This window comes from Tinamus guttatus, unplaced genomic scaffold (genome assembly GCF_059628265.1).
Source record: "Tinamus guttatus ecotype Peru unplaced genomic scaffold, ASM5962826v1 Tinamus_guttatus_pri_ptg000004l, whole genome shotgun sequence".
NCBI lineage: Eukaryota > Metazoa > Chordata > Aves > Tinamiformes > Tinamidae > Tinamus > Tinamus guttatus.
The window spans coordinates 17,859,143-17,872,703 of record NW_028288538.1 but is presented as its reverse complement, the minus strand read 5'-3'; the positions used below and the strand labels follow the sequence as shown (position 1 = coordinate 17,872,703).

Here is a 13,561-nt window from a genome sequence, read left to right as displayed (position 1 = left end):
ATGATAAAGATACGTTGAACACGCAGAGAAATGTCATAGCTGAACCTCAACATGGTCTTCTGGTAATTAGCCCGGGCAGCCTTGCAAAAGCTGCTGGGGATGAAATTTGCTGAATGTAGTGCCTAATAGTGAGTCTTTTTTTTTTTTTTTTCTTCTCTCTAATGGAACAACCTGGCCCATTTCTGTATCACATGCGATTTTAAGAAATCTTTCTGGTTTGTCAGATGAGGATCCAGCAGGCCAGGCCTCCCTGTGATGGGACACTGCCTGGCGGGTGCTGCTTGGCAGGCGATGATGAGTTATCTTAGCAAGGGGTGGTTATTGGTGCAGATGGGGGACAACTTCTATCCACAAGGATTAGATTGGTGGCCAAGAGACTATTTTACTGAAGAGAATGGTGGAGAGGGCTGGGACATTTCTCCTCGTGCTCCTGACTTGGGTGGCTGCACCCAAGCATTGGGTGGCTCATGGGGCACCAGACAGGCTTGTAGGAGCCCATAGCAGCCAGGCAGTCCAGCGTGTCTCAGCCCGGCTCGCTTAGCAGCGAGTCCTTCTGCCTCATCCTCCATTGCCACGTGAAACAGGACCGAGCAACCACAACCTGTTGCTTGTTGAGGCTGATTTAAAGTAACACCCCTGAAGAGCGGGTGACGTAATGACCCAGTCTGTCATCTTTATGGCCGGCTGCTTGAATGCGCCGTGCCTGACGCCGCTCCAGTTTGCAGAGCCGATAAGTGATTGCAGAGGATACTTTATTGTCTGAGGATTACTTATGCAAACTAACACAATGGCTTAATAGGGAACACCTGGAGAAGCCTCCCAAGCAAGCGCTGTAAATCCCCCTTCCCTTGTATTTATGGGAAGATTTTTCACAGATATTTATAGTTTACCAGACATGTTGTTGTGACTCCTTTGCATAGATTTGCATAGAGTGTTATATGAGTCGGGGCCCGGGAAGAGGCAAGCGCTAATGGGACAGCCCTGTGTTTCCTCCTAATGAATTCCCAGCTTGTGGTGCTGCCCGTCCTGCTCGGTGGGATCTGTGTTGATGAGAGGCTGGGGAGGAGAGGCCCAAGCGCGTGCGGCAGCCGCACGCGTATCCCCCTGTTTGGGGCTGATGCAATACCAACGCCCCCATGTTACACTTTCAAAACGTTTGCTGCTGTCAACAGCCAACCCACTGAGCCACGTCTCTCTCTCCTTTTCAGGTTGCTTGCCTAGCCAGCAGGTCCTTGCAAGATTTCATCTCTGGTAAGTGCAACAGCGTTTCCTCCTCTCTGAACAGGCAGCTGGTGCTAAAGCATCTGCTCCATTGCTCTGTGTAAGGTACATCCATGCATTTGATCTCAATGCCCACGGGCTAACTGAACCTTGGTCTGCAGAAGCCCCCAGGCGGGTTACAACTGGCTGAGAAGCCTTTGATGTGGAGATGGGGCTTCATCTCAAAGTGGAAGCTGGTGCTCTCGCTGTGACGGACGCTACCGGCTGCGCGTTAGGACGGAGTGGACCTGAAACCTTAGTCTTCCCCCTGTTCAGAGGTCCCGTTTAGTGTGTAGCAGTGCTGGGGGCAGGCAAGGGAGGAGGCAGCGCTACCAACTTGCCACGTTGCTGCTGTTGAGTTTGTCAGGGGAGACGTTGACACCTCCTACTTGAGCGAGGCTGCTAAAGAGGAGCGTGGAGGGGGGAGAACTGCTGTGATCACTGGGTGATCTTCTTAATTAGCTGGACCCTATCACAGTGTCACCCAGCCACCTCCTTTAGGTTGTCTTGTGCTGTGCTGGAGGAGCTGGAGCGCGGCGTGTAGCAGCTCCGCTCTCCAAATATTCCTCGCCAGGTGGGTGGAAGAACCAGAACACGAACAGGCGCCTCTGCCAATCCTGCAGCCCCCACTGCGCTTCAGCTGAGCACAAACAGAGCGTGCGATTACTCCCCTTCCTCCCGTGTGAGAACTGGGTGAAGCGCATTTATCCATGCCTCTCGGTGCTGTGTGGGTATCTCCCAGCCTGCCCAGGTAAATGTTGACAGATGAGAAGCAAAAACTTCAGTTGAGTAATCGGCGTGATGATTTAAATGAAAACAGGGATCCCACCATTGCAGCGAGGGCGTTCTAGGCGGTGGGCTGTGGAAGGGACCTTTGGAAAGAGCAGAGGGCGCAGCGACGTGCAGCGCTGGGGCAAAATCTCCCCAGGGAGCTTGCAGGGGAGCAAGGTTGGGATGAAGAGCGAAGAGAGAAATGTGAGAGCGGGAGGAAACGTGAAAGTCAGAGGTTGCAGTCCTGGTTTTACCTGTGCTAGGCAGGTTGGTGTCGTCATCCGTAACCTTTCTGGTAACGGGCTCCTTTCCGAGCATGCGCTCCAGCGGCGAGACGCTCCATCGGCTTTCTGTTTGTTGTTGCAAAGGGCGTATCGGGCCTGGCAGAGTATCCCTTCCAGCAAGACAAAAATCCTTCACAAAGGATTAAAAAAGGGTCCACATTCTTAAAGCTGGTGCTTTGTCTGAAAATACTTTTGCTTTGAGAAGAAATGTTGTCCTCAAGATAAAATGACCCCTAAAAGTTGACGTTTTACCGTTGCATGGGAAGGAAGCGATGGGCAGTGTAGGTCTGGGTTTCAAGGAACACAGGCTCTTCAGACTGTATTTTATGTATCATATTGAGTGGCCACTTTGTAAGGGTAAATTCTGGTTGGCATTTGGGGTTGCAGAGCAAATCAGTGAGGAAATGGGGCAAGACCCAGAGCTTTTGGAGCGTTTTTGTGCAACTTTTCCCTAAGGTAAGGGAAACGATGAAGGAGGAGCGCTATTGAGGTGGTAGGGAGGGAGAAACAGCTTATACAGTTTTTGTGGTCTCGGATATGGTGAGACCATCTCTGTTTTCTCAAGGCGGACCCGAAACCGCCTTTTGTTTTGCTGTTTTTGCACTTTCAGAGGAGCTGTGGGTTTCCTAATGTACATTTAACCCGGCACAACAGGGCCTGCTTCTCCGCTGAGGTAAATTAGCGGCGCTGGCTTGATGTCAGTGGGCCTGCTGCAGGGCGCATCATCTTCCCACATGGGCCCTTGACACATTTTCCTCAAAAAAAAAAAAAAAAAAAAACCCAAAAACCTATCCAGTGAAAAAGCAGCCTGTCTTTTACCACGTCCCGCCAGGTTGGTAATTGAAGCCCACGGAGGTGCTGCCGGCACCTCAAGGCTTTCAGCATTGTCGCTGGGCCCTCTCCCATCGCACCGCTAGCCATGGGCACTGCTAGGAAGCCATCCCTCCTTCCAGCCCCTAGTCTCTTTCCACATTAGTGAGCAGAGACAAGGTGTTAAGACTTGGAAAGCTTTGCTGTTATTTCCTAAACGGAGAGAAAGTACATCCAGCCTTGCTGAGCAACAGGCGGCCTTGGCTTCTCTCTGGCTTGCCGCGAGGTGCTTTGGGTGCGAGTGCGTGAGCAGCCCGCTGCCAATTCCTGCCTACTCAGTTTGCTCAGCTCTACTCGAACATGAGCGAGGCCCCTTTTGGCTCAACGTGTTCCGTATCTGCCTCAGCAACGGGTGGGAGGGGAAGGATGCAGCCCGAAGAGGCGGAATCGCAGCAGCAACAAAACTAGATGGGGAAACTTCATTAGCAGAAGGTTTGAAGGTGTTGCTGTCCCATTTTAAAGAGGGCTTTATGGTGATTTCAAGGGTTTGGTTACTGCTGGGATGCTCTGAAGTCTGCAAGCCCTGGGGATGGGGTGGTCTTTATTCTTGGAGATCCTGCCAGGGCCTCATAATGGTCTTGGGCGATGAGCAAGTCAGCAAGGCTTGAGTTGAACTGCACGTTCCTGATATGGGACTTGGCATGTGGGACCCAGCAAATCTCTGTACTGGATAATCAAACCAGAGTGAGGTTGAAGTAGGGCTGTTGCCGTCTCTTTGCTACATTCCGGGTTGTGGCTTTCATGAGGCCAAAGAAAGGCCAATGTGAGGCCTCAGTGCTAGCAAGAACACAGCGCTGTGTGATGGATTTGGCTGCTGCATCTGGCATCAGTTGTATCAGAGACTGGACGTGGGACAAACAATGGGAAACAAATGTATTTAATGACCTTTATTTCTCTTTGCTGGTGATCCCTCGTTACTTTTCCCCTGGTCATCTCAGCTTCTCCCAATTCATCCGAATGATGTGCTGTTTCGTGGGTCCTTGGGCTGCTGTGAGAGTGTTGAGATGCAGCAGTGACCTCTTGAGAGTCACCTGCCTTTTCTCTTCCCTATCTGGCATTAATGACATAAGCTGTAGTGGGAATGCTTGTAAATCCTACTGCCTAAGGGACAAGCAACAGTCAGAGAGGTGCAGGTGGCAAAGGTCTGTGTATCAGAGGTGCTCAGGAGAAAGTTTGTAGGGCAGCCTCTTTGTGGCGTTTGTTCCATTGAAATATCCTCTACCCTCTGCAAACAGGAGACACTGGCATGGGGGTCCAAAGACGTCTTTAGGAACCAAAGACCAGGCAGGTGGACACGTCCTTCAGCTGAGAAGCTGCCGTCAGGAACAGCTCTGGCAGGTTCATTCGCTCTGCGGCTGGCGTGAGGAGGCAAAGGAGCCCGCACAGTCCCCAGGGGATGTTATTAGCACGTGTTCAAGAGAAATAAATATGTATATAGTGACACCAGAGCAGCAAGCTACTAAGGCGCAATTGGCAAGTGAAGAGAAGCTGATGACAGGAGAAAGCTGAGCTCATGGAAAAACGCTTTGTGTGAAGCTCTTCTTTGGGAGGGAGGCTCAGCGAGAGGCTGTGTGCCCTGATCTGCAATGGGACAACCCCTGGGAGGGAGAGGGGCTTGACCACGGTTACCCTGCAACGCATTTCCTCCTTGGTTGTGTCCCTGCTCTAAACTGCCTCATCTATCACGTCCTCTGTGCACACACGATGGTTTGAGACAGTGATTATCACTGAGGACACGTGCAGCCTGAAGCCAGCAGCTTGTGTCTAAGGCCTGGTGACACTCGGAATGTCTGCTAATGAAAGCAGCAAGGGGACTTGAGAGGGCTGCGGAGAAGAGCGCTGGACACCAACCGGGGGGACTCACTGGTGTAGGAGGCCACGGCGCAATGGGAATTTTGAGAAAAAGCAAAGCCCAACTTGGCAGTGCCTTAGTGCTTGTGGTAGGGAGCAAAACTCCTGATTAAAGTTAAAGCCACCTTGGGAGTTGTAGGTGGTGTGCCCAGGCAGACCCTCAATTCTCATTCTACAGCAGCAGCTCAGAGTGCTCAGGTGCAGGATTAGAGAGCTGGTCCTTGAGAGGGGAGCACTGAAATCCTGTCTTTCCTTGCTGGAGGATTTGGTGGGTAGAAGGTGTGTATTTAATGAAGGAGGTCTGGATGGGGGTGGCTTGAGGCCACCCAAGGCAGAGGATGTAGAGTGCTAGGTGCAGTGAGAACCCAGAAGAGGAGCTTGCTGGCTTCAGAGATGAGCAGGATGTGTTAGGAACAGTGCTCTGGGCCATGAAGGGAAGCTGTGGTGACAAATACCATGCAGATAGCCCATGATGGGATGGCTTGCAGCAAAGTTGTGCAATAAAACAGCTGTGTTGTTATATCTCGTGCCAGCCTTCTCTCCTCTGTGAGCATTTCTGGCTGTTGGCTAACAAAGAGCCTTTCCCAAATTCCCACCACGCTAGAGACTTGGACATTGCAGGCTCTTGATCAACCACAGATACACCACAACTTAGCATGTTCTTCCTGATCTTCTGCTGGCCATCTGGGCATATGAAGGATTTTACTCCCACTAATGTCAGTGTGTGAGGATGACTATTAGACCTGTACAGCCAACTGCACCTTGTGAAGACATACAAGAAACATCTTTGGGTGCTTCTTGCTTAAACGGACGCCTTAAAGATTTCGTGCCAAGCTCTGTCATGCCACACAGCATCAACAGGGCAGAACCCTCCATCCAGCTTACGTTAGCACCAGCGCCTGCCTCAGAAACACCCACAGCTTGTTCCACTGTACGAGGTAAAGATGGAGAAAGTCGCTCCAGGCTTCCAGCTAGGATCCAGCAAGGATGTAGTGGAGTTGCCATCTTTGATGTCTGCCAAGGCATGTGGGTAGCAAGTGGTGAAACAAGAGCAGAACTAGCAGATCCTGATGCTGCCAAGCTCTGCACAGGATGGGGTTGTATTTCAGTTCTCTGAACAAAAGGTGGAGCCAGAAACCCTGGAGCTAGGGAAGAGTTTGCTTCCTGCTCACAATCAGTACATTTGATTGCTTCAGCCTTTGGGAGAGCTCCTCCATGCAGCACAAGCAGCCTTGCTGAGTCAGGTGCTCTCCAGTAAGTGTAGAAACTCCATTCATTGGGTGGATGCTCAGCCTGAATGATTTTTCCATGGCAGGACTGAATTACGCCAGGAAGCTAACGTAAAGATCTGTTTCCCGGGCAATTCCTCCAGGAGACATAGACTGGTATAGGAGTAAGTTCTTTTTGTGCTTGTAGAGCTTTGATCTGGCATTCAGTTCAGACCTTTCCTACGCTGGGGACTTTCACACTAATTCAAGCCTCAACTTCATTTACTTCAGCAAGGCAGGATGTGCAGTAAGAGGAAGGATCTGTGCTTTTCTTCTCTGCAAGCTGCTAAATAAATGGAAGCGAAGGAGCCTGAGGTCCTGAGCTCCTTGGGGTGCAGCAAACACTGAGAAACAGCTCAGCTTCCATGCCTGGAGCTGGGAGAGCAGGTTTTGGAGCAGCGAGGAAAGACCATGGCTGGATTTGAAAGGGGGGGATGTATAGCATGAGACAGAGCTGTCTCAGGCAAAGATGGTGGAAAACAGGTTGAAAGGGGGGTGATGAAGAGAGGAAGAGGAGTAAGAGGAGGAAGTAGCCACGATGGTAAAATTGAGTCTGCTGAAGTGCAGTAATCGGCTCACAGCTTCCTTCCCCCAATCCTCTTACACTTCCCCCATTGCACATCCCTCCCCAGATTCTGCCATGTGTGTCAGCAGGGATAAAAACTCCCTTCCCGCACTGGGCTCTTCTCCCTTAGTGTGGTTAATTGCAACGTAATGTGGCAAACGTTCTTCCCGGGAGATGCCCTGAGCCCGGCTCCTTTCTTTCGAGGTGCCTCCTGCTTTTTTGCCTTCTCTCCCTCACGCGTGCCCTCCTCCCCAGCGCACACCGCGTGCCCCTGCGGGCTGCACGGCCGTCACGTGGCTGTGATAAATGAGCTTCATCTGCACTGAGAATTAATCACATTGTCATGCTGGCAGAGGATGAGGCAGCTGCATGAAATGCCCGAATCTCTGGCTAATTTATCACCATGGCCGGATGCAGACCTGCTCCACAGCATAACCACTTCTGCTGCACAGGGCACATTCAGCAGAGCTGGTGCGAGGGCTGGGCCTGGAGGCTAATCTCTTGAGATGCAGTTTTTCTCCTCAAAATGTCCCACGAGGACTTTTGTGGCTCAGCAATTGATTTTCAACAAGGAGAATCCAGCGAGAAGTTGCTGGTGTCCGAAAGCTGAAGGCTGAGGCTGCTAAGGATGGCCTGGCTCCTGCACGGGTCTGATCCCGTGACCTGAACCTGCAAACTGCCTGGGACCTTTTAGGCTGGAAGGACATTCAGAAACCTGGATGCGCTATAAATATGGAGGCAAAGCTTTCCTCCCTGCAGAAGGCAGCACCAAAGCCATTGCTGACCACAAGGCTCTGCCACCACCACTCATCCCCCTGGGCCCAGGGTGAGCACAGCTGGATCCTTGTGAGCCCACCAGCACTGCCAGCCCTGCTCCCACCCCTGGCATGGGGCAGCCCCTCGGTGAGCACGTTTTGGACTCGGTTCTGTCTTGCAGCCCATGTTATTCCAAACGTGGATGTCCAGGCAGAACTATCAGGCAGAAGTCTCTAGCAGAAGTAACAGTTGTGGGGTGAGTAGCAGACTAATGATGAAAATGGATTTTAAGAAATTACTCCTGGACTTTGAGAAACCCAGTGTCTGCTGATGGTGGAGCTTGAAGCTGCCAGGCTAGACTGATAATGTCCTGTTCTCTTGGTTAATTATGTGCTGCTTCTCAGAAGAAATACTCACATCAGCAATGCAGTCTGCAACATACGTACGTACCTGTGTTGTGCCGGGTATTATCCTTGCACAACCAGCTCCAGGGCTGATGTCGCTCCTCTGCTGCTCCATTTACCTAATGGATCTACACCAGTGCCTAGTACAAAACTTTAGGGACGGGAGCTCTGTGTTTTAGTGGTCATTTCTGGTGTTGCATGGAGGGCCGTACTTCTCTTTGGGATCCAGATCATCCATTCAAAAATCCTGCTTACTTAATGCCAATTATTCCTCTTCATTTCCGTATGGATTTGGTTGAAGATGCCATCTTTTCCTGTCGTTTGAAATTCTTTGTACCCTTTGTACCCAGTGAGTTCAGCAGATACAGCTGCATGTTGTGTAGGAATATGGGGAGTCTGTGCCCATCTGTGCTAGTGATCAGCCATCAAGGAGGGCTCTGTGATGGCCCTTGGTCAGGTCTTCCCAAATGCTGACATTTTTGGAGGACTGGCAGTTGGCACAGGCTACCCCAGAGCACGTTCAGGAGCCCAGAGAGGCCATCTACTTGTGGGCAAAAGCAAAATGGGCCTGTGGAACGTGCTGGCTGTCCTCTCATGCCAGAAGTTGAGCTTGTCTCCCACCCTACCACCTCATCCTGCAGCGAGGAGTTTGCCTCTCCACCCAGGCCCCTGTTTACTTGGACTCGTGTCTGAGAGATGTGGGTTCTTCAAATGTGTTCAGTGTTACTTGTCCTGCGGCAGCCGATCAGTCTGTGGCAGTTGGCAGTGAAATACGAGCAAGCTTCTGTAGATAGACATGTCACTGGTACAGGTCCCACTGGTTTGCAGCTGTATTTCATATGTCTTTCAGGTGTCTCCTCGAATTCGCTGTTCTCCTCTTTGCTGTCAACACCAAGTACAAATCTGCTCTGTTTCCTACACCTGAGGGGCTTTTTACACTTGCTTGGTCCCATTTATTTTGCACTGTTTTTGCTTGGACATTATGGGGATGTTGCTCTTACTGTTCCCCATTTGTGCATGGTGAACTTGGAATAGCTTTATGTCCTCTCTCTTCTGCACACATGCCTTCTGTCAAAACAGAGTTGTTGTCAGGTCACCAAAGCAGCGTGTTTCTGCTCATTTATAGCTACCAGGAAGGTTTTCCTCAGTGTTTCCTGCCTTTGTTGGTCTCCAAAGTCCATGTCCTTTTTGATCCAAAGGAACAAGCCATCTCCCCATTTGTTGCTTCCCATCCAGAGACCCTTGAAGGGTCCGTGTAGCAACACACTGTGGTCCCCTAATTTTTACTTATGGTGGGAATGTAGATCGAACTTACCGTATTTCACAGAAGATCAAGTATGTTTGGAAGGGACCGCTGATGGCAATACGAGAGGATGCTTGCTCTGGGATGCAAAATAATGGAGAATGAAGTAAGGCAACTTGCAGATGTGCTGTATTGTAGCTGATGTATTCGTCAGCTTGGTTCAAAGGGGCTCTCCTCTGTGGCCCTGGAGATGGGTCTTCTGGAAGAGCCTGGAAACAGTTGCTCTGGCCACTGATCTCTGAAGATTTCTGTTGCAGATGTTGTCAGATTTTTTTTTTTCTTATGGTTCAGCAGAAAAATACTGAAACAGTTGTACATTGTGATCCGAAGTTCCACCCTGCCCACGTTTTCCTGTTGTAAGAACTGGTCCCTTGTTTTCAGAGGAAAGAGGTTTTATCAATAAGAATTGAACTGCTGGTGCTCCCAGTAGCTCTTCCAGACCATGGGGGGAAAAAAAAGCACTGTTTTGTTGTTGTTTTTTTTTTTTTTCCAAAACGTTAAACCTTTTCCTTGAGCTTAACTCATAAGGACATGGGCTCCCTTAAGCCCACAGTAAGCTGGTTTCCAGATAAATACAACATCTGCGGGAGGGCGAAGAGGTGCTCCTACTTCCAGTCTCCTTTAGACATGTGTCTAGGACAATCCCTGGTTTAACTGTGGGCAGCAGGGTGAGAGGGAACCACAAAGTCAAGTCTAAGCATCTCTGAGCCCCCTCTCATGCTGCAGCCTGTCAGATTGCCTGTCCTTTCACTGATATGGTTTTCCTCCTAATCTGCTTGCTCCAAAGCATCGGAGATGGTGTGCGTGGCCTGACTGTGGCTTCGTGCTGCTGCCGGGTCACAGGGACAACCCGTAATCTTTTTTTAACACCTGCTGGAACCAAAGGTATTTTCTAATTGGAAATGTATTTAAAACAAGCCGAGCTTGCTCTTTGCTTGGAGAAATAAATCCATGGCACACCTCTTAGCAGAAAACACCTCTTAGGAGAAAACTCCCTTTGCTCTTCCACCAGGACAGGCTTCTGGAAGGCACCTGGATGAGAAGTGCCCCAACAAACCAAGGAATGGAGGGAATGAAGGTTTTCTGATGGGGCCAAGCTGGCCTGAGTCACTCTTGTGCCCTTCCTTGGGAAGGATGATCATTTAAGTGCCTGTTTCAGAGCTCTCGAGTGGCTCTTTGCACCATGCCAGGTAGGAGAGGGAGCGTACGGCCAGTCCGACGCTGATCATGGCCCCTCCTGGGACAGGAGGCACTTTGCTAGCTTGACTCCTGGTGTCTGCTATCCGGACGTTCATTCATATTTGGAATCCCCTGAGATCCTGTCTGGCTTTAGCCCTCTGTTAATGCAGCAGCAGAATTGATGTAGTCTTTGCTCAGGCCTGTTCTCAGAGCAAAGATGCTGCTAGAGACAAAGTGCTCCCCGAGGTGCCACTGCTCACCCTGCTAACACCCTTAATGGGTCCTGGTGGTCAGTGGTGCTCAGACTCTCTGATGTTGGCTCTTTTATCAGACCTCTTTATTTTATTAAGTTTCCTCTTTATTTTTCAAGTCAGGACTAGAACCAAGGTGCTTGTTATTCCTCAGTCTCCCCTGCTCTTCTTCCAGAAAATGTTGATGGAAAAGTTTGTTTAGGATGTCACAGGTTTAGCCGAAGTGGTGAGGTGACTTTGCCTATCAGAAAGGCTGGTGACACCAGCGTTGTGCCTGGAGTCACCGTGCGCCTGCTCAAAATGAGGTTTAACCCTTGGGCTTTCCCATCAGCAAAGCAGGGAATCCCACCTGTGGTCCCGGCCGCGTCTCCAGGAGCTTTGCCAGCTCTGGCTGGTCTCCCTTTTTACTCAGACAGAGGTACCAGACCCTTCCCCACTCCCATGTCCTTCACCAGCAATGCACAGCACAGAGCATCACACTGCAGCCTTGCAGAAACGGCACTCCTGCACTCCAGAAATTAATTTATTTGAAATATCTCTTCGCTTCCATGTGCAGATCCCTACATCCCAACAGCTGGGCAGCATGGCAGTGTGTGAAAAGAACTGTGATTGCAGCCCTGACACCTTTTAATTGGCCGCCTGTCTTTTTCGAGGTGCAACTAATTGTGCCACAAATTACATCACGGTTAACTATCCACTTTCACCAAGGAATCAGTCAGGTATCCTAATAACATCAACAGCTCCTGTAATTATTCAGGCTGACAAAACCAGAAGCCGGTACGATGTCGTTTGGGTATGGACACGACGTTGGGTGTAATTGCTTCCCTTGGCAAATGCTAGTGCTTCAGCATCCCAGTTTGGGATGAACTGGAAACTTGTGCTTGTGCAGGTGTTCTGAGAAGTGTTACCCTGGAAAGGGAGATCACTGAGCAAGCAGCACCGCAGCAACAGGCTGCAAGTGCTTGCTCGTCGCTTTGGAAGTAGGAGAAGCCTTGGCTGACCTGTGAGCCCTGCCGATCTGAGGGTATAAGAAGGATGTTCCCACTGGCTGCAGTGGAAAAGTTGGGAGGAGGTGCTAGGATGGTTCATGTCTCTGTAGAAAACACAATATGATTTTGATGCTCTCCACTCACAAGCGCAAAGGAACAGTAGGCAGTGTTGATCCTCGAGTTTTCTGCTTTCCACTCCTTCGATTTGCTTTATCAGTGCCAAAGAACTAGAAGTTCTCTTTGGCTCTCTGCTTCTTCGTTTGACCGCTAGCAAAGAACCTGATTTCGTGTGACGCTGGTTTTGTTGCTGGTGCTGACTGCAACGCTCTGGCCTCCCTGCGTCCAGGCAGGCTCCACGGTGCTGCGTATCTGTGGTCTCTATGCCCTATGGCTCAATGTGCTGCAGCGGCTGGGATCCCCCGCGGATTTTTGGCTAATCCACGCGTGTTTGGAGCCAGGCCTTGGCTGCCACGTGCCTGGGACTCTGAACTGCTTGCCAAGCACGAGCGGCACCTTTGTCACAGCCGCCGACGCTTCACCTTTTGGGTTTGTTTTGTGCTTTCTTGGGTCTTTGCACTTTTAGCCAGAGCTGGAAATGCCAGGCTCCCCTGGGGGAGGCTGTTTTTGGCATGCTCTAAAGCCAGGGAGAGGGAGCTGGAATAACCTGATACGACTCTGTGGAGCCTGATTTCTAGTCCCTGTAATTAAACACCCAGCTGTTGAGATCTTTTATGTGCATTCGAATTGAAACTTGGCAGGCTCGTGACTAGCAGGAAGCTGGATTCAATGACCGAGATCTATTGCACTCTTAAAGCAAACTCCATTATACCGAGGCCAGGGTGGGCAGGAATCTAAGCCTGCCAGAAATGCTTTTATGGCCCTAGCTGATTGGATTGGGTGAGAAGTGTTGCCATGTTATTACTGATACCTAATTCACAGGTGGAGATGAGTTTTGGGTTCCCTAAGCCCTCAATCCCCTGCTTATCTCGGCCGAGTTATGGCACAACAAGCGCTAGAGATGGAGTTTCTAGAAAGCAAAAAGAAACCTCAGACCCCGCTAAGACATGTAGGGGCGGTCGGAAAACAGGACACGTGGTCCTGGAGACAGAAGAGGGTTCAGCTCTTGGAGATTTGCCATGCTGAGACTGAGTAAAAACCTTCTTATCTCGACTGAGTTGGCAGGATAAGATGGCTGCTTCTCTGAACCAAGCCCCTGGACTTGGGATTTGTCCATCACGAGCTATGACACGCAGAGAAGTAAATGTCACGTACAAAATTTATGAAAGAGATGCCTTGCCGATCTCCTTTTTAAGGTTGTACTAAAAATTAAACCACATTCCCCGCCGGGGAAACCACAGGCTGTCATTGTAAAACGTCCCTGCGTGTCGCTGAGCAGCAGGCGCGCGCGTGTGCAGCGTAGCGGGATCGAAATGCAGGACGGCACGAAAGACAGCTCGCCTGGCTGCCTATCCGAGGAAAAGCTGCCTTCTTATGTATATATATTTTATATCATGATATCCAGGCCGCATAAAAAAAACAGGCGGTTTCACACGATGAGACAAGAGCGCCTGGGATCCGGGAGAGGCTCCTCCGGGAGTCCCGATGGCTTGAGAGTGGCTGGTGGCTTCTTTCCAGGAAAGACCCCTGTTTATGCCATGGATTAAAGAGACAAATGCTTTGGGGGAGCAGCGGTGAGAGAAGATACCCGGGCAATGTGTGAGCGGGGAGCTGCGCTCAGCTCTGTCCTCGGCGTCCTCAGTGTCACCTGCCCCACACGCTCCGTCTTCAGCAGCGGCAGGGCCCCGTGCTG

The 13,561-nt window shown here is 50.6% G+C and overlaps 1 protein-coding gene across 1 annotated transcript in view; it reads left to right on the top strand.

Annotated features, from left to right (window-relative positions):
- Nucleotides 1-1,210: 1,210 nt before the first annotated feature.
- The window catches only part of LINGO1 (leucine rich repeat and Ig domain containing 1), a 70,850-nt gene continuing 58,499 nt past the window's right edge, over nucleotides 1,211-13,561 (top strand). Inside the window, exon 1 of the mRNA XM_010223636.2 lies at nucleotides 1,211-1,251. The gene's annotated coding sequence lies outside the window, so the exon portion shown is untranslated. The remainder of the gene's footprint in view (nucleotides 1,252-13,561) is intronic.